At 35.9% G+C, this 26,315-nt stretch overlaps 2 long non-coding RNA genes across 6 annotated transcripts in view; one reads left to right on the top strand and one right to left on the bottom strand.

The window, feature by feature from the left end:
- Positions 1–193, top strand: part of LOC123771461 (uncharacterized) — a 28,572-nt gene extending 28,379 nt beyond the window's left edge. Inside the window, exon 6 of the long non-coding RNA XR_011222533.1 lies at positions 74–193. This is a non-coding gene — a long non-coding RNA (uncharacterized lncRNA). The remainder of the gene's footprint in view (positions 1–73) is intronic.
- Positions 4–11,803, bottom strand: LOC123772670 (uncharacterized). 5 transcript variants are annotated; one of them, XR_011222538.1, is made up of 11 exons: positions 11,658–11,803; positions 9,040–9,271; positions 3,957–4,038; positions 3,542–3,611; positions 3,174–3,276; positions 2,540–2,610; positions 2,129–2,198; positions 1,790–1,891; positions 1,111–1,181; positions 715–781; positions 4–161 (listed from the first exon to the last, which is right to left on the bottom strand). It is a non-coding gene; the product is annotated as an uncharacterized lncRNA (long non-coding RNA). The 5 variants fall into 5 exon arrangements; XR_011222534.1 differs by having other exon boundaries at positions 3,957–4,024; XR_011222536.1 differs by lacking the exon at positions 11,658–11,803 and adding an exon at positions 10,787–10,873 and having other exon boundaries at positions 3,957–4,024.
- Positions 11,804–26,315: the final 14,512 nt, after the last annotated feature.

Genomic DNA, 26,315 nt, shown 5'->3' with positions numbered 1-26,315 from the left:
GTATAAAGTAGTTTCATTAGAATATTTATTGCATAGTAGTGTAACATCTAATATTGACTATTGTCCATTTCAGGTTGTGGGAAGCTGCTCCTCCTAGATGCAATCCACTGAAGACTCCAAAAGGACAGGGAAAACTCCAGAGTAACAAGGACAACATCCACCTGTAAAAGAAAAATAAAGTATATCAAACAGGGACACTCATTTTATTAACACTAACACCTATCTATAAGCACCAAAACCCCTAAGTCCCAATCTTTTAAGATTGGCTCAGCAAGGCCTACCCCTTACTTGCATTTTGAGGCAGGACTTGTTGGCTGAAAGAGTGCAAAACATCTTTTGGTTTAGTGCCCTAAACATGATGTACATAGGCTTCTTGTGAAGCCTATGTACATCATGTTCCAGGCACTAAACCTCTGGATGTATCCACTCTTTCAGTGAACAAGCCCTGTAGTTATTAACAATGTTTGCACATTGTTAAGGGTACCTATGCAATTCTAGTCCATCTATTGGATGGAGAGCAGGGCTCTGAAAAAGCCAAGCCAGGGAAATCTGCAGGACTGCCTGGTCCCCTTCTATGAAATGGGGTAGGTTCAGTACAAACTGCATCAATCCCTGCAGGTGGTAACAGTAGGACTTTGGTACACATCTATAAATGGACTAGATGAAAAAGTAGATTAATTATTTGATATAGCTAAAACATGTAATTCAACATACCAGTTTATTGGATGTGTGAAGTAGAATAGCCTCACTGCTTTGGTACCATTGTAATCTTCATTATCACCTGAAACATTTAACCAAATTACCTTATAAATTCTGTATTGGGCTAATTTTACTTCAGTCACTTTGAAAATTCACAATGGATAATGTTCATTTAATCTTACAATATTAACATTTTAGTGGATTTTGTCACTAATGCTTATCAAGCAAAAAAACATTGACATTAAACTTAGTTTGAGTAGCCACAAGTACATCAAAGTGGAGAACAATACTTCAGACTTTAATGGCAATTTTGAATTTACATTATCTACATGCAACCATCATTTCAAATTATGTTTACCTATAATGCTAGATTGTTTAACTTTACTGTTTAAAACAATGTTTACCACGCACCTTATTCTGAATGTCAAGCATTCAGAACTTTCAAACTCCAGGATGTAATTCGGCACTTCCCAATCCATATTCTGAAAGAAAAAGTCTATTTAAACTTCAATTATATTAAAAACATGACACAGTTACCAGTTAATAATTATTTACTTGCAGTTATGAACATATCCTTTTAAGTTAAACATTTTGATGAACAAATTCATGAGGGTTTAAACCTATATCCAACTGCAGGAGCCATGAGTAAGTAATTATCAAAAGGCACCAAACCAGGATTGCTCGAGCCATGAGGTCAGTAAGCCTCCCAGTCAATTCGTTTACCTTGTCATGGCACAGTCAACTATGGTACATGTGCAATCTTCACACATTTGAACCATCACAGCCCTTGTGGATTTGTTTATTTGAGATATCACTCAAATTATATTGCAAACTTTTAGCCAAATAATTAAAAACCAAACTAACCAAGCACATTAAGCAAACCAATTACATTTTAAATATTTATATACCTTTCAGATTTTATTCCATTTAGGAATTAACACTTTACATTTTAAATTTTCTTTATGCTATTCAAAGCAATTCCTGCAAGGCCTAGAACTAGTTTATTTTCCCATTTCAAGGCCCCTTCACAATTACATAATTTTTTACCTAAATATTTAACTATTTAAACTAATTATATCAGTAAACTTACTTTTACCAACTAATTCTCACAACTGCTATTTTCTGTAGCATAACTTTCACCAATTGTTCTGTACACCATCCCTGAAATTATGTTGGAAGGACCCTCTACAACCTGTCAATGAAACATTAAATATGGTTAAAAAATTGCTGTGCCAAAGAAAATAATCTTTAAACTTAAATATTTGCCTTTTTAAAACTACACTAATAAATTGGCTACTTCCCCCAACCATCTTTCATTTATAAATTATAGAATAAAGGCATGCTACTGAAATTTTATTTTCAAACATTTTTAGTTAGGATCCCCCACATTGGTACAGCAATTGATATAGCTAAAACTAATTCAACATACCAGCTTCATAGATGTGCAGAGTAGAACAGCCACACTTGAAAGTCAGTCAATGCTTGGATACCATTGTAATCTAGAAAAGCACCAGACACATTTAACCAAATTAGCTTATAAATTCCATATTGGGGTTATTTTACTTTTGCAAATTTACACAAATTCACAATAGATAACGTTCCTTTAAAATCTACCAAAATGTTAATATTGTCAGCTTCTCACTAATGCTAATCAAGCAAAAAAAATTAGTTTGAGTAGCCATTATCCAAGTTTGAGTACATTAAACTTGAGAAACATACTTCAGACTTTCATGGCAATTTTTACTTTACATTATCTATATGCAATCATTCAGATTATCTTTAGCCATGATAGATTTTAACTTTACTATTTAATATAATGCAAATCTGTTTAAAATACTACCTCAGTCTGAATGTCAAACAATCAACACCTTCAAACTCTAGGATGTAGTTTAGGACTTCCCAATCCATGTTCTGAAAGAAAAAGCCTATTTAAACTTCAGTTATATTATGAAAAGATCAAGTACAGTTACCAGTAAATTTGTATTCTGTAACTTTCTTTTTACTTTCAATTATGAAATTATCTTTAACTTAAAAACATTTAGATGAACAAATCCATGAGGGTTCAAACTTGGAGCCATGAGGTCAGTAGACCTCCCAGTTGCAATTCTTTTACCATGTCATGGCACAGTCAATTAAGGTGCATCTGCAATCCTCTGACATTTGAACACAGCCCATTTAGATCGTTCATTTGATGCATCGCACTTGTTAAATTTATATATGATACAAACTTCTAGCCAAACAATTAACTGAACACTGAAAATTAAGCAGACAAATTTACATTTAAATATAAATTTAATTATAAATAAACTCTACTTCAGATTTTATTCAATTTAAGAGTTAACACCCCCACCTTCACAAGTGAAAATTCTTTGCGCTATTCAAAGCAACTCCTCCAACGACTAAACTGATCTTGTTACATATTTCACCTAAATATTAAAAACTAGCTATTAAACTAATTATATCAGTAAACTTACTTTTACCAACTAATTCTCACACACAACTAGTTTCTGTAGCATAACTTTCACCAATTTTTCTGTACACCATCCCTGAAATTATGTTGGAAGGACCCTCCACAACCTGTCAATGAAACATTAAATATGGTTAAAAAATTGCTGTGCAAAGAAAATAATCTTTAAACTTCAATATTTGCCTTTTTAAAACTACAATAAATTAGCTACTTCCCCCACCATCTTTCATTTATAAATTCTAGAATAAAGCCCTTTTAAGTAAAAATTGAAGGCATGCTACTGAAATTTTATTTTCAAACAAATTTTTAGTTAGGATCCCCCACATCCCCCATATTGGTACGGCAATTTATATAGCTAAAACTAATTCAACATACCAGCTTCAGAGATGTGCAGAGTAGAACAGCCACACTTGAAAGTCAGTCAATGCTTGGATACCATTGTAATCTATAAAAGCATTAGAAACATTTAACCAAATTAGCTTATAAATTCTGTATTGGCCTTATTTTACTTTTGCAAGTTTACACAAATTCACAATAGATAATGTTCCTTTCAAATTACCAAAATGTTAATATTGTCAGCTTCTCACTAATGCTAATCTAGCAAAAACAATTAGTTTGAGTAGCCATTATCCAAGTTCGAGTACATTAAACTTGAGAAAGATACTTCAGACTTCATGGCAATTTTTTCTTTACATTATACGCAATCATTCAGATTATCTTTAGCCATAATGAGAGATTTTAACTTTACTATTTAATATAATGCAAATCTGTTTAAAATACTACCACACACCTGATTCTGAATGTCAATTGACACCTTCAAACTCCAGGAATGTAGTTTAGGACTTTCCAATCTATGTTCTGAAAGAAATAGCCTATTTAAACTTCAGTTATATTATTAAAAGATCAAGTACAGGTACCAGTTAATTTGTATTCTGTAACTCTCTACTTTCAATTATGAAATTATCTTTTTAACTAAAAAAATTTAGATTAACAAATCCATGAGGGTTCAAACCTGGAGCCATGAGGTCAGTAGACCTCCCAGTTGCAATTCTTTTACCATGTCATGGCACAGTCAATTAAGGTGCATCTGCAATCTGACATTTGAACACAGCCCATTTAGATCGTTCATTTGATGCATCACGCTTGTTAAATTTATATACAATACAAACTTGTAGCCAAACAATTAACTGAACACTGAAAATTAAGCAGACAAATTTACATTTAAGTATAATTTTAATTATAAATAAACTCTACTTCAGATTTTATTCAATTTAAGAGTTAACACCCCACTTCACAAGTGAAAATTCTTTGCGCTATTCAAAGCAATTCCTCCAACGAGACTAAACTGATATTGTACGCCACCTTAAGAACCGTCAGTGTAAAGTGTTCAGCGACGAAAGGACGAGTGATAAAAGGGGTTCCCCCTCACTCTAGACAGGCGAGTATACCTCCCGAAACACCCATGCATCAAAAGAGAAGTCAAATAATAAAAAAGACTGGCAAAAGGTCAGCAGGAAATTATTAGTTGGAAATGAGAAGAGGGGTTAGAAAATTGAAACTAAAAGTTAAAGTGTCTAGCAAAATTGGTGAAGACAGCAACAGGAGCACAAGGCCTCTAAATGACAGAGACTGACCCCATGGAGCATCATTCCAGCAGCTGCACACCAAGCCCCCCCCCTCCCTCATGACAAGCATGAAAGGGTTGGGGTTAGGGGGGGGGGGGGGACCGTCATTTAGTAGACAACTTGCCATGACTAATATCTACAGGATGGGCAGTGACAATCTATACAACATTAATGTTCTATTCACATTTTCAACTTTTAGCTTACATACACCTACATTAAGTACCCCAATATACCTTTACTTTGGTAAAGACTTCCTACAATGCCTTCAATACTTTAAAATTGATGTTGCCGACTATTAGAAATGGGTAATTTATAAGAATTACATTTCAACTACCTTCAAACGAACATTTGCTATAACAAAGTACTTCAAATTAATATAACCACCCTTTCACCAAGCTATAATCCTTATTATTCTCATTAACAATATAAACTGGTATTTATCAATAAAAAACAGTATTAAGTATACAGTGTTTATAATAAGTATTACAAGTGTACAGTATTATAACTACAATATTTGCCAAAACATTTATTCAACTTGCAGGCTTCAATGCAACAGGAATCCATCTTATCACAATGTGGAGCGGTGATTATTTCTTCAATCCCACGCACCACACTATGGCTTAAACAACTACATCAAAGTGTGGGGAAAAATTACCTTGCATCACCTTGTTGCTCATAAAGAAGGTCAACTGCCCATGACACCCATAAGTTTATTATCTAGTAATGCAAGTCTATTAGTCTCAAGACAGATGTTGCCAAGAACATTAAGTATTCTAAAATGGCCAAAAAGCTTGTTTTAATAAACTTAGAGAACTCTTGTACCATGATTCTTCACTATTTACAATAAGCAACAACATCAACAACATAAGAGGCCATACCCAAAGTTATATGCTACTACCAACAAATACATTACAGGGGTCATTGCAGATAATGCATCTCCACCCGTCAAGAGAAAATCAGACTTAATAAATGTATACATACTATTATTTTCTATTAAACTAATATTCATAAACTGCTTAAGTGCATAATTTTAAAGTAAAAGTATAACATTAGAAAATTTTAGAAACGTACAATAAGCTTAAATACAATAGGCAAGTATACAATTCTAAAATAATTACCATATATTCTTAAATTACTGACCATGCAAGGAAAAGGTCCAAGAATCTAGTAACAATGCACTGATCAATATCATTTAACAGCTGGTGCCATTGTGTGCAATGAACATTTTACCACAAATTTTTTCTATTATGCAACATACTAGCTAAAAAATATACAACTATCATCAAGGACAAGTTATACATTCCCATTTTCCTCATCCAATGCATAACCTAAGACCCACCTATGTACTTTCTTGACAATAGCATATGGACTTCATAGTAGATACTATTTAGCCTGTATATCGAGTAGAGAATTACAGTGGCCAGTCTCCCATAACAAGCAATATAAGTTTACCTGCTAACAAATTAATACAGCATCCCAGAGCTTGGGTGTCACCTCATGACTTTCACATTGCCCTTTTTATCTATTCCAATAGGTATGGCCACTGTTCATCAACTTTCTGGAAATATTCACTCACTCAAATTCTAACATCCAACAAGATTCTGGACCATAATTATTAAACTGCAGTACCACACATTTTACACAACTAGTGTTAATTATTGATAATTAACTTACTAAAATTAATACTAAATTTTATAAACATGTTTGCTATCTATGCCAAGATACTAGATTATAAACCTAACTCATGGCCTTTAAGACTGGACAATATGTTAATGTTAAATTACAATAAGCACAACCTACAGCCTTTAAAATATTCCAACAAAGAAATACATTTATACATACAAATATACATTTCATTATCTATTCACAACTTTTCCTGAAGCTGGAATATGCACCTAATGATGCCAATCTTTGGAAACAAGTGCAAAGACTTCCAATATAAAAGCTTTTTAGCATAATAAAACTATATTACACAACATGGTATCTGACTAAAATTATCTACCTAAAACTACCAAAGCAATTCTAATTTTATCCAAATTTAAAGAAACTAATAATTACCTACTTTTGTAATTACTTTCAGGGAAATGTTATAGAATATATTCATGTAGAAAGTCTGGACAATTTCTCACTACCCTCAGACAAGGAACAATAACGGCAAGTTTGAAGCACCTTTGTGATTAAATAGATACAATATTTAAGTATTATGGGAATAATAGCTTTCCCAAGTATCATTCGCACCTGTAATGAACTACATTATGTGGATTGTACAGGTAATTCAACCTAGTAACGAAGCAAAGCCTCCTGGAACATGTCCAGCATATAAAAATCTGAACCTACTGAAGATTCAAATTCTGCAAGAAACTCAAAAATATCCCAAAGTACACTTTAGAACCTTAATAGCAATACAAGGGCATCCAACATGGCAGAAGACTATCGTGACCAAATACATTTTGACCAAACCACATACTAGATGACGATAACCAGTATCATCACTGGCTCCACCTTAACGTATCTTCTAATCAATGCATCAAACATTAAATTCACTATTAAATCAGTATTCAACTTTATACACAATTTATATTTTAAGCAGGTGTAGTTAATGAATTTAGAGACCATAGTAAGAGATACAAGGGGAAAAAGCCGAAAGATTCTAAAGCCACAGGTGTGGACATTTAAAAGTAAAGTTAGGGACACTTTCCATGAAGTGCCTCTAGACCAACTAATACTTCCCTAGATTGGAATTTTGCAGATGTTCCTCCCATTTATGCAGGCCACAAGTAGCACAGCAGAAAAGCTGCATCCAATCTAGTCTGCTTTTGGAATCTTTTCAGATTCAGTCACCATTTTGATTAAATATTTAAAGGAATGTAGTTTGTGGGGGGAGGGGGGGGGGTTGAACCAAAAAAAAATTATATGAACAAGGCTGTCGTGCAAACTTTGCAAATTAACCACCTAATAAAGTACTTCCAGCAACTGCATACATGGATTTTTTAAGGGACCATTATATTAGTTTATTGTAAAAGTTCAATGTCGACCAATATTTTTTTGGACTTTTATATGAAAAGAGATGCAACAGTTCAAAGTTTCAGTACTGCAGCCTAAATAGAAAGATTTAATTTCTCTTTTTAACGAAAATTACATTTTCAAGTGTGTATATACAACCACACGTTTCAGATAATCATTCTACGACTTTTCTAACATGACCATATGAAGGATATGAAGTTGGGTTTTCCAACACTTTCAGTTTTCCTAATACAAATAGTCAAAGTGCCCCCCAAAAATATGCAAATTTAACACTTGCTATTATTAAATCAATAAATGAACTTTGTGAAAAAAATGCCAACTACAGATTTTAGACACTAAGGTGTAAGTTTCATGTAAATTTATTCAAAAATGAAAGTTATGAACATTGTTATTTAAACAAAATAAAGTAAGGTGCTGCCATCTGTGGCAGAGGTTGACAACCAATTCCCTGGACCCCTTGGCACCCTTACAGATAGGCTTACATGCCATCAGGTGTACAAGTTTCATGCAAATTCTAAAATAAACAAATTTAAAAAATTTTACTACAACTAATTTTTTTTTAATATAGGCTGTTGTGATAGCCAGTCAGACATTTCAGTCGACACCATTTTTTCCGATTTTTTTTTTTTTTTTCACCCAATTCAATATTTCTCTATTATTCTATGATGCCGAGATTGACCAGATTAAACCCTTTCCATATACAAAGGGTCAAAAAAGTGAAATCTAACCATTTTGAAAAACATACCTAATGGACCCCTTAAAGCTTTTCACAACCTACCACACAACTGGCAAGGAAACTAAGCACAACTTGCATTAATCTCGTTCACCCAACTAATACCACAGCATGGACACCGATTTTATCTACTTTAGACGATATTTAATACCAGCCAATAATTCATTCTTTATGAAACCGACATTAGTAAAAATGGTACAACACAAGCTAGATAGGATGCTATCCATGTCTTCACAGAAAATTGATCAATTTGCAAAACAATGTCAAGATAAAGTTGAATGAAACATTGAATCAATGGTTTAAAGAGAAATGCTAATGCAGAACAAAAGATGCTTTTCCCACCCACTATTATCCAATGGAAGTCCCACTAAAGCCATAAATGCCAAGTTAAGCTGCTGTTTAAGATAAAGCTTTACAAGCTAATGAAGTGGAAAAGGGGGGGGACCTGTGAAACTCAATTGGGGGGGGGGGGAGAGGGTCAGATTATCTACCTTTTACATGTTAGTGTAGACCTTCCTCCCCACGGGATCTGGGCCTTGTCCACAGCTGGTGCCGGCTGCTGGTTATAAAGTGCCATTCATTACTTCAGGAAACTACTTCCTCAATCTTTGCCATAGGGTACATCAGCTCAGGACCTCGCTACCATGTTGGGAGGCAGTTGAAGACTAGGCAGTCGACACCCTGGGCTGGAGAGCTGTTAGCAGCCGAAAGAGTATTTACCACCTGCAAATACAATTAAAGGGTTAATATTGGACAAGAAAAAAAATGCAGTAAATTTTAGGAATATTTGCAGAATTAATGCAGGACAATATTTATGAGAATTTCTTAAATACCTTTAAAAGAGGATTTTAAAGTATAAGAAGTTTTCAACTGGGCAGCAGAAAGCAATGTTTTTAATAGTTAAATTACCATTACTGTACTTTGGTATGGTAATAAAGTCAATTACAGTACAAAATTTATCTACAGTAGGAAAGCAACAATTATGGAAATTATGTTTAGACCTAATTTTTAAAGCATATACAATTTAACTATAATTACATAATAGTATACCATGAATGATAATTTAACTAATCAAATCTAGGGATACCACCACTATGCTCATAATATTGGAGCACTGTCTTCCATCTATATTTCTCCTAAGATTTTAAAAAAGGAAGCAGAAACCTATTCCCACTTCCTTCCCCTTTTTCAAGGGGAACAAGACTTTAAAATTACAGGCTGTATGCCTGTAATTCAAGAATACTGCACACGATAGCATAAGCAGCCTCATAGCCAAGTGGGTAGAGCACAGATCCAAACAAGGGGCCAGCCTACAAAATGTAGACTGCTAACAATAAGTAGCCCATGCAGCACCACTTATTTATGAAGATTAAGCCACCCAAGAGTTGGCATGGACATTAATAGCCAAGAATAGAATACAATTAATTTAATCAGTAGCCTATAAACTGCATGCCAGTCCTGCTCAAAGTTAAATACTCACAGGCAGTGGTGCCAGCTAACATTGGCAGAAGCCATACCCAATACTAACATTTCACTGCAAATTGTCTTTCACCCTTTGCTCTACACCCGTATTTTTCACAGGATTTGACAAGTAGAGGCAAGACTACTTATAAAATAGATTTTAGTTCCTAACATGGCAAGGGAGCATGTTATCTGCAGACAATTTCCCTACTTAGTCATTTAGAGTAGAGTAATAAACTTGGAGGACAAGAGGAACAGGAAATTACATTTTTGAAAGAGCTGCTGTAAGCTAGATTACCAAGATTAAAGTTTTGGTATGGCGAGGCAACACCTATTTAACTCTTCAGTCAACAGCATAGTTACATTATCAACTTCGGCTTTCAATGAATTGCATTATATAAATTTTCTGGTTAATAGCCATATTGGCTTGTGATTAAAACTTTAGGTCTAAGCAGGTTAGAACAAGAATAAAGCTAACTGCAGAAGGGCTGTTCGCCCATACAAGGCAGCTCCTTATATCCTTCCAATCTCGTATTGAAGATTTAACCTACAGTTTAAATTCTAGGCATCCCACTTGCACAACGTGACGCAATAACTGGTTCCACCAAACAAACCTATTACCAAACAATGTTCACCCAGGTCTTTCCTAAAGCTGAAGTATCATTTATACCCTTTGTTTTGGGTTATATCTTGTGTATACCCTCAATACCCCATTGATATTCCCTTTGTTAGGACCATTTGTCCACTTTCACACTTATCGTGTCACCAATTCTTTACCTTTTTAGAGGCAGGCATTTAAGCCTTTTCAATCTTCAAATAGGTTTCCAATTTGCAGGATTAACTTTCGTCATCCTATGTTGGATGCGTTCCATTTTATAGCCATGATCCCATTTGCCTAATGAACATTTATGCATTTTTCTCACCATAACTGATCCATTTTGTAATAAACACCATCTAGCTCATATGTACCATTATTACCTAGCCTCAAAACCTAATATTTGTCTGCATTAAACTGCATCTGGCAATCTTTACCATTTCAAAACTCTTTAGATACTCAAGTGATGGCAAGCATTTATTTCTTTTCCCATTTTTTTATTTTGCAATTATTCCTGCTCAAATCTTCAACCGAGGTCCCAGGAGAGCCTTGATGCACTACTTTCAACAGTCCCTTTACCATTTATACTAACCATTATACTAACCATTTATACTAGCCATGCCCTAAACTTTATACAACACTCCCAATATTGAGTGCTCCTTTTATTCAATTTTTCCATGTGGCACTATCAAAAAACCTTTGCTAAAGTCAAGGTACACATCACAAACGTTATCACTATGTTGCCTCAACTATATGCAAGTGTTAAATCAAAGTGATTTGTAAAACTAAGCAATTCATGTATCAAGTTAAGTTTTAACCAAGCTAAATCTATATTTAGAAATATTTTTATTAAAGTAACTTTACCACAATAGATTTAAGCCAATTGCCATAACTTGACAAGGTAATTTACTTTTAATTACACAATTTATCCCCCCTCCACCTTTATATCACTATCGATACCTATCAAATCTCAAAACACCCTTAAATTGGTTATTAGCACAAATGACTATTACAAAACCGCGCTTAAATACACATTAGAGACTCGTAACTTACCGGCTGGTCAGCCACACCCGGACACATCCTCCCCCAACACAGTTCAAACAGTTACTACTGACCTCCGCTCGCAACAAGCCACACATCACTTACGGTGTCCAGAAACATATATAGACTAGCAACTGACCCTAACACATATTGATCATAGCGTAACGCGGGGTTAATGTGTAGTACTGCTGTCAAAACATAGATGGCGCTCACCCTAATGGTCATGCTAATGGATATGCCTCTGTAACCCTTATTTGTGTAAAGGAGGAAATGTATGTTTATCTCTCAGAATGTTTGGTAATACGTTTATTGCTTGTGATGTGTGTCTATGTATGTATTAACACGATGTACTGAACGGGGTGAGAATAGCTTGAGCTACCTAAAGCCTATTTCATACCTCATCCCTTTGTGTGTATTTTACCTCAATAAACTGATTTCAATTTCAATTTCTGTAACCCTTTCCACTACCGCCCACAAGATGGGTATGGGGGGGGGGTACATTTTATTTTAGATATATACAAGAGTTGTTACATTCTTGTACAGCCACTAGTACCCTTAGCGTTTCGGGCAAGTCATTAATTAATCCTGGAATAATGTAAGACTTACTCGGTAAGTAGATCCTATTACATAATAAATTAAGTAGATCCTATTACAAATGAACTAAACTAAACCACTTGTCAGGTCAATCTGCACTTTAAAATCCATACAGAATAATATAATAAATTTTCATTGTGAACTCCCTAAGTTTGGGAAGATTGTAAACGTTGTCATTTGTCAGTCCAATTGGGACTTAGTTTTAGTGAAGACATTCACTATTCATAGACATAGTTCATTCATTTGTAATATTGATGGCTATCTTGAGGTTATCTTGAGATGATTTCTGGGGTTAGTGTTAAGGAATCTTACAACTAGAGAGATTGTTATACACAAATCACTGTGCAGTTGAAACTTTTGTTTTTAATAAATCTTAAATGTTTTGTCGCTGTTTATGCAACATAGTTATAAATATGCATTCTAATAGTTAAGTTTTTTAAGTTTTAAGTTTTTCATGCCCGAAACGCTTTGCGTAATAGTGGCTTTAGGCATTGTATGTACTAGCCCTAACTATAAATCCATCACTCTTTGTAAAATCTCTTGTATGTATGTACCTTACCTAAATAAACATTTGATTTGATTTGATTTAATATCACCTATTAAATTTGCGAGTTTATTTCTCCTTGCCCTATGCGTACGTTTTTTAGGTATTGTATGTACTAGCTCTATCTATAAATCCAACATTATGTTTGTAAATCAACTATGTATGTACTTTCCTGAATAAAATTTACTTTATTAGTTAGATTAACGTACAGGAGTGTGATCTGCCAGCAAACACACTCCAGCCAATAATATGTTTGGGATACGTCGCTCCACATTGTCGCTTAAATCGTCAACTTTAACCTCCTTAAGGTTTTGTCCCATACTTCTTGGGGAGCGGATAGGCGCACGCTCCTCTATTTGCACTCCTCTCTCGTCCTGTCTAAACTCGATTATGGTTGCCCTGCATACTCTTCTGCTTCTCCTTCTACTCTTCGCCGTCTTGATGCTTTGCACCATACTGGGTTGCGTCTCGGCTCTGGTGCCTTTCGTTCGACTCCCGCCCTTAGTTTGTATTGTAGCGAGTAGATTATCCCAATAATATACTCGCTCCAAATGCATTGTTAATATTCCTGTCAACCTTTGGAGATGAATGAGGTGAGGCGTTGCCTGGGCAACACGGTGAGGTGTTGCCCGAGCATATAAGCAGCGGTGTAGCGAACATTGGCTAGTCTACTTTCAAGTGTGGTCTAGAGCAGACACTTGCGAGATACTGTACCGACGCTCAGTGCGCTCAACTCACACCAACGAATCACCGGTGTACTTCTGTATATTCGACCAAATATATATATAGTATCTTAGTGTCTGTGTTTATTTGTCACCATACTTTACGTAACAATAGAACCGTTACACGATCATCACATAACGTGGGAACATTAGTAGTACTGCTGTCAAAACATAGATGGCGCCAGGACAAACGGTAATTCCTATGGACTCGCCTAGTTATGCGTAGGGAATTGAGCTTCAGCTGTTTGGTCCCGCCCCTCAGCTGTATTCACCTAGTTGTACTCACCTAATTTGTGCTTGCAGGGGTTGAGCTTTGGTTCTTTGGTCCAGACTCTCAACCGTCAATCAACAGGTGTACAGGTTCCTGAGCCTATTGGGCTCTATCACATCTACATTTGAAATTGTGTATGGAGTCAGCCTCCACCACATCACTGCTTAATACATTCCATTTGTTAACTACTCTGACACTGAAAAAATTCTTTCTAATATCTCTGTGGCTCATTTGGGTACTAAGTTCCCCTTGTTCGTGTTCCACCCGTGTTAAAGAGCTGTCTTTGTAACTATCAAAATGCATATATCTTTGCTTTCACTTCAGTTAAATTTCACTTCATGTAAATTGAATCCTTCCAAGTAGACTTTCCTTTACCATAAGTGAAGGACGAATTTGTATTTATTATTGAATAATTCTTAAGTGTGTTACTACTGTCCACCATTGCCATTCTCTTTATCATTTCTTCACCCTCCTGAATCACCTTGAGTCTTGTTTTTATTTGTTTCAAGGTTAACTGACATACAACATCAACAAGAGTTTTTTCAGTGGCTCTCTTCGCTATGTCATCAACTACCTCATTCAACAGTATTCCCACATGTGAAGGGATCCACATGAATCTTACTTTACACCCAGTTTTTTCTAGTCTCTTAACATTCTCTCTACACTCTATCACAATATTCTGGTATACTGGGCGTCTGCTATTTAAAGACTCTAACGCTCCTCTGCTGTCAATAAAGAAGCAAGCATTTTTACCACATTTGACTACTTCCTGTAATCCTGCTAATACTCCTTGGAGTTCAGCCTGCGTTGAAGAGACATTGTCAGTTAAGCGGCGTCCAATAACAGTATCTACAGTGCCGATGTCAGTGTACTCCCTGATCAAGACTCCACATCCTGCCTTCCCATCCCTAGCTACTGACCCATCACAATATACATGTAGAGTGTTTTCCGTAGGCAGTTGTCTAATTATACAATCATATGTTGCCCTCAGCTCTCCTATTTCATACATACTTTTTTTCTTATGCAAGGGAGTAATTACTACATCTACATTACAATCCTCCCATGGTGGTGTAAATTTTCTCTTGGGCACAGCAATACACTCTGTAATAACATCATACTTTATAACATTATAACATAATTTATTCATATATACTCTCTTCTTCATCATACACTGTTCACTACTTCCCACCTTTTGAACCGAGAGGATTAATTCATTAGCTCCCCCACCTCTCATTAATCTAATGGCAGAGGCTACATTTATCTAGACCCGGAATTCTATATTGTCCCGGCAGTGCAGTCGGGTTCGTTCTCGACTCACAATTCCGAATTCCGGGCGTGACAGAAATGGTTGGGAACGTTTCCTATCACCTAATGCACCTGTTCACCTAGCAATTAGTAGGTACTCAGGAGTTATATAACCTCGATATAAGCCTAACGTGTATGGACACACACTCGCTGTCTGTGCCCCCCAACACAATGAATTTACTTTTATTGTATTAATATATACAAGACCTGTTACATTCTTGTACAGCCACTAGCAGGTCCTTAATTTAATCTTAACTTTCCCCGGAATACGACGCGCCAAATCATTTTAACAGGATAAATAATTATAAATTATTTGCGGGTCGGGAACGAACCAGTTTTTACTACCATCGGGTTCGGTAAATATAAATAGGAGTTACCACGTATTTGCCACTAGGCCTCCTTCTTCAGTTTCCTTCATTCTTATGTTCTTAATACCAGAAGACTTTGGGTAGCTCTGGGGGGTCCGTCTAATTACCGCAAGCTACCACAAGCTACACAAGCTTTACAAAGCTTCCTGTCAATACGTTAGCAATGAATAAATATGATAGGTTAGGCTGACCTTACCTAACTTAACCTAACGTTAACGTTAACGTTAACGTTAGCTTGGATCGTCGACTTGATTTGGCGTCACCAGCTCTTTATTTTCGTCTAATTTCTTTATAAAAAGATACTTTTTCTGATTAAAATTATGTTTTTTCGTGTTGTACATTCAGCACCATTATAAATGAGTAAATATATCATATTTATTCATTACTAACGTATTGCCAGGAAGCTTTGTGAAGCTTGTGGTAGCTTGTGGTAATTAGACGGACCGGCTCTGGGTGATTTTGACGGACCTCTCTAATACAAGTCACATCGTACACAAGACGATTCGCCTGCGGATTTTTGAAACCTACCTAACTTAATCTAGCTCAATCTAACACATCCGAGCGAAATACAGTCTAACCTAAACTAATAGTATCCTAGCATAGTCATATACAGGGTTTTAACAAGCAGAAAACGTACTTCGACGTAGCGTGTCGTGTCCGAAACGACCATTCGCTTCTCTAACCCTGTTTAATGCCACGATTTTGGCGAGTAAGGGAGAGTATTTTGCAGCGTCACTCATCCCGTGATGTACTTGGTCAGAAGCTGGGATTTGATGGGAAGTTAGAGGTGTATGATCGAGGGATGGGATGCGCCCCGGCTGCCCAATACCGGGAAATAAGGAAGAGGGATGGCTGTGATGGGGAGCAACTTTGTGTTAATGACCAATGTTTTGAAATCGTCAGCTGGTCGTTTGTTTAATAAAGCCAAGTTTACGTTTTCTATGGATTCTGACAGTTTTGTGTAAACTCTGTGTATTATTAATTTTGTAACTAGCGTCAAAAATTGTTATTTACTTAGCTAAACGAACTAGAGGGTTCAGTTCCTGAACCGATTATGTGCCTCTGTAATCCTTTACAACACCGCCCACGGGATGGGTATGGGGTGCATAATAAAGAAATTGAATTGAAACTGTGTATTAATATTAAAGGTATTACAGAGGGTACGATTATAACTAATTCAAAGTCGGTATTTATATTAGATACAAAGCCGCTATTCATCTAAGCGTTTTACGTGGATTTGTAATAAGCTTGGAGTAAGTGTGCAACTTTCACGCAAGAGGCTTGCATGTAAACCATACTTACCTCTAGCATGTTGCTATATACAGATGTTGCATAGATCGATTTGTTCCACAATTCGAAGGTGAAGGTTACCATGAAGGTTAAACCTTCCACCCTTGTGGATTTGTTCATTTTGATGCATCACGCTATTGTGATTTCTGTGTAATGAGGTCTTCATGCTTGGATACAATAAATCCAAGCGGAGGAGCACCAGATTTATGCAGTTGAATACCTACCTTTTCATGGAAAAGTCAAAGATTCACTTCACTTGAATCTAGGTTTTGGTTAGGTTTTTTTTTTAATTGAAATTCCCACTAGTTATGAAATGTTACCTGGAGTGGGCTCTGCCACATGCTGTGTGGGAAGAAGTCCTGTACCAGGTCAAGAAATTGTTCTCCTGCTTGTGATGTTATATTTACCCAATCTTATAGTTGAAGCCCCCTCCCCCTTATAAAGCCATTCTCTGTGGCACAGTGGTAAAACACTTGCCCAGCACCTCACAAGCGCTTTGGCCTGGGTTCATATCCTGGCCGGGAAGGATTGACCGGGTGCCAATCCATAACTGTACACCTCTGTTTACCTAACAGTTAATGGGTACCTGGTTGTTAAACGATTTAAATGTCAAAAAAATAGATTTAAAGGTTTGCGTTTCTGATGTCATACTGATCATATTATACAGATCAGCAACTTCTTTTGCTGTTCAGTTAGCCCTGTAGCATACTCCCACTGTCAGTTTGCTACAATTTAGAGCTAGTATACCATTCAGATTCTGAGGATCCCATGGCATTACATTCCTCACCATTGGCTGTATTCGAGTCTTCTTCTGCATACAACACCTGCTCTTGTTGTTCTGTTCTCAATGAATGGTGGATGGAATTCCCCTTTAATTATGTCCTCCCATCCCCATGTTTCTCCGAGACCAATGATGTCAGGATTCTCAGACTCCATGTATGCACACAATGCATCAAATTTATTTACTAGGCATTTGTGTAGAGGCATTTTAAACTCATGACATTGTTCCTAGGGGGGACAAGAGATTGCTCTTCCATTCTGCACATTACTATTCCATACACTGTCCCTTTGATTTTATGCTTGTTTGATGTGTTACCATTGCTAGGATTAATAAAATAAATTGTGAAGATTTTAGGGTAGACTTCAGATTTCAGGAATGTCATAATTATTAATTATAATTACACATGACAATCATAGAAAACCGAGTGCTGACTGGCATAATTTCATGTTTCTTCATATAAAATGGGAAATTTTATAGGGGCCTATCATAGATGCTAAAGGATGGTGTGAAATTAAGTTTCATATTAAGCATAGCACAGGGAAGATTTTGGTGGTGAATTATTTGAAATGGACAGAACATCCACAGAGTTTAAGGCAATACAGGTAATCATAAACAGGAAAAATAATTGAGGTACATTTACTGAAACATGGCATAAAATGACTTTAGGAAAGACCGTCACCAGGATAATTCTATGAACGATGCTATCTCTCTCACACTGCCAATTAATACTTGGCCCACTCTTTCTCAAATACACACATTTGTGAGCTACCAAATGCCATGCAACACCTAAGCTAATACTATTTCCTGATGTCACAATTAACCTTCAATTTTTTTATTTTTTTAATGCTAACTCAGGGTAGCGTTACTATCCCTTTGAGATGTATTTCTTTCTTGTCTCAATAAACATACTGGAACTTGCTAACTCAGATATGCTGACAGTATATACCCAGCTCAAAAATAAACAAATATGTAATTGACTACTAAAATACTCAGCCCTTAATATGTCATGTTTTTGTGATATTATTAGGAAATAAGCTTTTGTCAGCATGATTTTCTTAGTTCCATAACTGTCAAGTCCTTTCATTGCCATCAGTTTGCTTCAACTTGTATGCCAATAAGAATGTATGCATAAGTTATATACAGTACAGTACTGTATTTAAACCACTGCTGGTTTTTTATGACTAATATAGGATGTACTGAATTAAACTTTTTGATAACAATTAAATTAGCTTTTCAGGAAATTCTTGCTTGAAATATAGTAAACATATCTAATTATCCTATTTATACCAATTGGCTGGACATTGTTAGTAAAATGATTAAAAACCATAAAAATCCAGTCAGAATTACTGTACTTCATAAAATACAAAACTCCAGCCTAATGCAATAAAGACCTACAAGTTAACCCAAGACCACCACTACACTCAAGAAAAACATTTGAAGCCTGTGAATATAAAAACAGAGGCTTTGGTCAATATGATTTTCTGTTGTACCAGTGCAGAATGTCACCCTGCCCTCACTACTCTATCAGTAAAAATGATGTTATCTTGCCTTTGGTAAGTACTGGGCTCACAGAGCTTAACCACCCAACACAGCAACTGGGGAAGGTGAGCCTTAGATGGAATGATCAAGAATGAATGGCAAGAACCTCTAAACAAGAAGACTGATATGCCCAAAGGTATCTATGCAAGAAAGCAACACGGCAGATGATGTGATACATAGTAGGGTGAATAAACCAGTCTCTCCCAAGTCTCCCACAGTCTCCCAAGTACTACATGTGTTAACCAGAGCCCAGTGGCCTGGAAAAAAAATCCTGGAATGAATAAAAATAATTGTATATACCGTACTCTAATTAGGGATTATCTTGCAGGGTCTGAATGCCTTCTGAAATGCTCCTTAAGTTCTTAAATGCACAAAATGCAAAACAAAGTACAAGGAAAGGAATGAATAACACTCTTGTAGTCCTGCATGCACCACTCTAGTTTCCAACGGCCATAGTAAGTACAGTAATTGTTCACGCACATTGTCCTGCATGCACCACTTAAGTTTTCAAAGGGATTAGATGTAATTGATTTTTAGTATACTGACTCTTCAAACAAGTCTGCCTGGGGAAGGGGGGTAAAGAAAAGCATTTATAAATGTTATAATTACCTAATGACTTAGAAAATGTGCTCCATGCTTGACAAAGTATATATCAATAATGAATTATAATGGTAATATAAGTATGGTTGCTTATTGTGATAATATATAAAATTGCAGAATAAAAGCTTAATATATAAATTTATTATACAGAGTTATGTAAGACTATTAAAATATTAAAGTACAAGTACACAATAAAAATATACACAAGCCAGCTTTTCTATAGCAAACAGTATGAACCTTGGAATGAGTAAACAGCCTTCATGAAGAAACTAAGTACAAGATACCTTACTTTGCAATATGGTACTCTTTTTCATCTTCACAATTATCCTTAACAAAATAACATACAGAATGAACCTTGTACAAGATCATTTTATGTATGAGGTAGGTTTTAATCTTATTTTATACTATTTATTTTATGAATACACTATAATAATTGGTCATTCCAAGCTATATCATCATAAAAAGTGGACTTTTCAACCCACGCATCACAGATTTTCATGAAATTTCATAGGATGGTAGAGGGCATGAAGTAACTAGCATATGCAAAATTTTAACGCTCACTGATGCACGATATTCATACAGCATGGTTGCAAATATGAGAAAAACAAAATTTGCTTATAAGCTCAAAAATAAATAAAATCATAACGTTGCTTCTAATTAAGGCTTCTTATTAACTCCTTCATAGTGTGCTTGTTATGAAGTTAATGAGGCAATGCTGTCATTAAAAATAGTTTTACATTAAATATTGATTTTTTTTCAAGATCACATGATGTTACCTTTGACTTTGAATAAAAAAAAATGCACCTTTAAATTTCTAGGAAAAAATGTTATACAGTTAACTGCATTTACTCTATGGTACAAGTTTAATTTTGAGGTGGCTTTGGGAACAGGAGTAAAAAATCATTAAAGTAGCATACCTCACATTCACTGAAATACCTCGGCACTTATTTATGGAAATTACTATATTGGAGAATGAAATATAAATGTCATACACAATTTTGAGAAAAACTTACAATCAGAACTAGTGCTGCCTTCTCTGCAGTGCTGCTTTCGAGAGTCCACGGCAGTTAGTGTGTAAGTTCTCATAGTTGCAGTACTGTACGTGGATCATCCTTAGTAAGAACTTGTTCATTCAGAGTGTTCAATGTGTCTGGCTGGTGAGGATGCACACTAGATGGGGATGGGCTAAATTGGCACCCCTGCTAAGTACACATAGATATTATAATACAAATGTAAATTTACCTGATGCATCCTTGATGCATGAAGTGGTTAACTACTACACACCTATACTTATAATTTTTTTTTTTTAGCTCCTATTCCCAAAGCCATCCCACAGTGAAACTTATACCAAGTTTCAATGTGGAAACTTTCACTGTGGAGATTTTTTCAAATTTGGAAAATTCTCCACATTTTCATTGTGAAGAATGCATTTATCTTTATAACATTTTTCCCACAAAATTAAAGAAACACTTTTTTACACATTCAAGGTCAAAGATTATGTCATGTGATCTTAAAATGAAAAAAAGTCAATATTTAATGCAAAACTATTTTAAATTAAAACTGATTTCTTAGCTACAAAACAGCCCAACATGAAGGTTCTAGCTACAATTAGAAACAAAGATATGAACTTTTTTTGTTGAACTTGTATTAACTTTTATTTTATTTTTTCACATTGCTGACCTTGCTGTATGGATATCATGCATTACCGAGGGCTAGAATTTTACATATGTAAGTTACATCATGTACTCTAACATCCTACCAAATTCCAAGTAAATCTGAGGTGGTCGGGTTGGGAGCTGTGATGATTTGGCACCCTAATGTTGTTCACATATGCGACTGATACAGAGTTAAATATACAGTATGAACGAATGAAGTGCAATAGCACATTAATCAGTGAAAATGATAACGCACTATATATATAAACCACAAGGAAATGTTGACTGAATATTTCAGTCCCAAACCAGGATCATCTTCAGCAATGAGCAAGATTGATAGCTGGAGCTACTTTAATGGTGTTAAGTCAGGTGTCCTGGGAAGAAGTATAAGCATTGGGTAATAACCTCCTTGTTACACAATTGCTCACCATATCTGGTAACCTCTGCCCCGAGGAGATGTTAAAATTTGGATTATTGTTTATAAATGTAATTCTATTATTTTTCTTTTGAAGCCACAGTGTTAGAGGATAAATTATACAAGAATTACTCCATATAATTTTGTGATCAGTATCACTTACGTGTTTATATACTGTTGAGCTTTCTTGGCCATATCTAACAGATAACTTGTGTTTGAAAATATGTATTTTTAGATCCTTGCCTGTTTGGCCATAATAAGTCTTATTACAATCATTACGAGGAATTTTATGCACTCTGGTGCCCTCAGCTTTATCTTTTTTCTGATACATAGATGTTTAATAATTCTTTACTGACTTTATTTGAGTAACTTAAAACGAATTTAATTTTTTCGCTTTTGCTTAATTTCTTAGCAGTATGCTCTATGTTAGAACTACGGTATATGGAAGGACCAAGCTGTTTTTAGAAGTGATCTGCTGCTTAGTGGTGTTAGTGTGGTAGAAATTTGTTTTGGCAACTTTTAAAGCCTTGTCAAGGAACCAATTAGGATATCACACTTTATTAAGTTGGTTGAATATTTAAAAAAAAAAAAAAAAAAAAAAAAAAAAAAAAAAAAAAAAAAAAAAAATTATTGATTTCACCATCTAATCACCGAGGACTACAGATTTGCAATATTCTTAAGAAAGACCTGAAGCAACGCTACTTTTGACTTTATTCACATGATCTCTGAAGTAAATGGAATAATTCACGTATAATTTATCTCGAACACTGTGGCTTCAAAAGAAAAATAATAGAATTACTTTTGTAATTAATAATCCAAATTTTAATATCTCCTCGGGGCAGAGGTTACCAGATTTGGTGAGCGATTATGTAACAAAGAGGTTATTACCCAATGGTCACACCTATTCCTAGGACACCTGACTTGACACCATAAAAACAATTAACAGCCATTATTCTTGCTCATTGCTGAAAATGGTCCCGGTTTGGGTTTGAAATATTCAATTGACATTTCCAGGTATTTTCTGAATAATGGGTTACTATTTTCATATATATATATATATACTGTATATACAAATGCACAGGCAATATATTCAGTACTCTACAGTAGATTCCTGTTCATATATAAGATTGGTTTCAGACCCTTCTGGCTTCCTCTGGTCTTTTTTTTTTTTTTTTGCTATCTTTTTGCATCTACTTGCTTTTACTGGCACAACTGTTAAGAGCAATTATGTGAAAATACAATACTGTAATAAATTTATATGTAATAAATAAATAACAATTCTTTTATAATACCACAAATCTGGTCCAACAAACAAATTAAATGTCCTTTGGTATAGCTGGCAACATTTTCAACTCACAATTGGGGAGCCCCAGATTCAATCCCTGGGGGGCCTGACAGCTGAGTGAACAGCGCTCGGGATTTGTAGTCCTAAGGCTCCAGGTTCGATCCCCAGTGGAAGCGGAAACACAGGGGCCGTTTCTTTCACCCTGATGTTCCTGTTTACCTAGCAGTAAATAAGTACCTGAGAGTTAGACCGCTGCTACAGGCTGCTTCCTTTGGGTGTGTAATAAAAAGGAGGCATGGTTGAGGACCGGGCCGCAGGGACACTAAGCCCCAAAATCATCTCAAGATAACCTCAAGATAAGGCAGAAATAGTTGGGCATTTTTCCTTTCATCAAATGCCTATGTTCACTTAGATGTAAACAGGTATCTTGGAGTTAGGTAACCGAGTCACCAGGTATGCCATCTGGTGACAATCGAATGTTGCTAACTAGCAGTTGGTTCTGGACAAATAGTGTGTACACAGTATAATAATACAAGCCTCTACATAGGCTTGTAATGAGGCACTGCCCAAGTTTAATTATTGACCTCCAGTATGCAACCCACAACAGTTGCCTATTTACTGCAACGTAAACAGAGGTTAAAAGAAATGTACCCAACCATTTTTGTCCTGCCTAGGGATCGAACCTAGGATCACTAACATTTACCATGCAGTTGCTTGTTTTGGTGCACTCTACCTTCCCAGCTATCTTCTTTTTACAGCCTGAGCTCATCTTGTATCCCTAGCCTTTCCTTGCCTCTATTGAGGGAGCCACAATCTGGTCTCTGGTCCACCATGGTCTCTGATAGATCCTTATGACACATTAGATCCTTATGACACATTAGATCCTGGTAGGGTGCTTTACATTTGGAGCTATCCAGGAGGGCAGCTCAGTGAGCCACCAAATGGACTTGCCGGACACAAAGGCATTGCCTTACATTCAACTCTGATTTTTCCATTGTAGCCATGTTAACCCATAGGCAATTTTGACATTTGTAATTCAGGATGCCAACATTATTACTGCTGCATAAAGAATTTAATTTCCACCACCCAGAATAACATGATATACTGCTCAGTCATGTTTCTCCATATCTACCTGTTTGCCTATTTTCATCATATTGAAAGACATTACAAAACTTTAAAGCTGCTATCAGAAATACAAACTGAAATTTCAAACAATACTCTCTATATTGATGAAATCACAATGGCATGATATATTAATGAACATCATTTTGAGGCAATGGAGTGACTTGAACTTACGTTCTGGTGATTTCTAGACACCTGTCTCAACCGACTTAGCCATGATGGTACAAAAACCGACCAACTCGGTATTCTACAGAATTCACTGGGAGGTTTTGGAGGCCCCAAACTAAAGTCTAAGTCCAATTTGGAGTACAACCAGGGTTTTACAGTCGACCCGTCCACACTCTGGGCTATGGTAGTGGTGTTCACACTCTTACACCACACTCAGATTGCAGTAGGTGTGAACACCATTAACGCAGGCCAGTGTGATCGAATCGACTGTAAAACCCTGGTTGGGCTCTGGTTCGAGGCCTCCAGAACCTCCCAGTGAATTCAATGGAGTTCCGAGTTGGTCTATCTATCCATCCATCCGTATTTATCTATCCATCCACCTATATATCCCTCAATCTGTCCATCTATCTATCCATCTACCTACCCAACTACCTATCCATCCATCTATTTATCCACCTATCTATTCATATATTTCTTTGCCTATCCATCTATCCATCTAAATATCAATCTAATCATCTATCCATTTATCTAACCATATATCTATCTATCCATCTGTCCATACATCTACCTATCCATCTCTCTATCCTTCCAACTATCACTCCATCTATCTCTGTATATCTGTCTTGTCTGTCTCTCTCTTTCTCTCTTATAAAAGAATATAGTTGGCTAATGTGTGGGTGGTCAGCTATGAGAGGAGGTTAGTGGTGTGAAATATTGAAAAAAAGAGTAGTTACCCCCTTACTCTGATAAAGGTCCGTGGCTTGGGAAACCTGTAAAGCTGTGGAAAACTCTCGTCTGTTTTGAGTGAGTACAGCCAAATTATCGACGACAGGAAACTTCTGTTAATTTGGCCAAGATCAGTGAATAATGATGTATACAATATTACTATAAGTTTTTTTTAAGTTAGTTTTGAAAATATTTTCCTGTGTAGCTGGTGGGCACAGCCAGAAATCCTTGTAGGGGTCTGAATGTAACCCTGACAGGCTATTCCCTTTTTTGAATTCAGGTGACCCCAACCAGCCTATGTTTATCCCAGACCCCAGAGCATTTCCTCTGCCAATTTCAGTGATGCTAGGCCCAAGGGGAGTGGCTTCCAACTTCAAACAGACAGACATTCTCTCATATAATGTAGATTTTACAATCTAAGCTCTTGTTCCCAACAGAAAAGGTTAAAATAAGAGGCGATAGAAAGAGGCCCAATAAACCTACAGGGCTTATCTCCAGACGTTGGAACACACTAAGTTTGTCTCCTGTCCTTTGGCTAAACGACAGGCTTCAGAAGACCAACTGAACTATCCATGGGGGCACTTCAGTCTGAGTAAATGATGGTACCTGATAAGTTTATTGTAAGGTTGCTATGGGACTTTTGTGATACTATTACTGACAACAGTGTTCATTAAAAATGATTATTCTGTAATAAAAAGAAGGTCTCGATTATAGGTTGGAATCCTTGATGGAGTCCAACAAGAAGTTGGGACTCCAGAAACTACTCTTGGAACATTCCTCCTTCCTCTGTAACACCATTATTTTCTCACAAATTCCAGCTTATAAAAGAGTATATATATATATGGTATTAAAGTATTATTACTCAAAAAGAAAAAGTCTTAAACCTTGAACGTGTTAATTCTTCAGCATTTTCATAAGGAATACCATGAAAACAATTACGATTACACAAATAATATTCAACTGACTGAAAATCATAATTTGATGATAAAACACAAAGCTAGAACTGTGTCAAAAGACTTAATTGTTGACATGCAGTGTTGTGTGTGTGTGTGTGTGTGAACTAACCTTCTATTGATAATGGTTTTGGTTAACTGTGATCAAGTTTCATTGTTCCTCTGCCTTGGTCCTGCAAGAACATAATTTACATCAAAATTATCGGCAGTTCGAATATCCTTCGCAATTTTGATCTTGCCTCACTTGTTACAAATAATATCAACACTATCCCAATCTTGTAACGTATATACAATATGTGTAAAGTTTTAGATGCGCTAGTCAGATTATTTTA

This window comes from Procambarus clarkii, chromosome 50 (genome assembly GCF_040958095.1).
Source record: "Procambarus clarkii isolate CNS0578487 chromosome 50, FALCON_Pclarkii_2.0, whole genome shotgun sequence".
Taxonomy (NCBI): domain Eukaryota; kingdom Metazoa; phylum Arthropoda; class Malacostraca; order Decapoda; family Cambaridae; genus Procambarus; species Procambarus clarkii.
The sequence above is the reverse complement of the archived record's forward strand: the minus strand, read 5'-3'. Positions and strand labels throughout refer to the sequence as shown.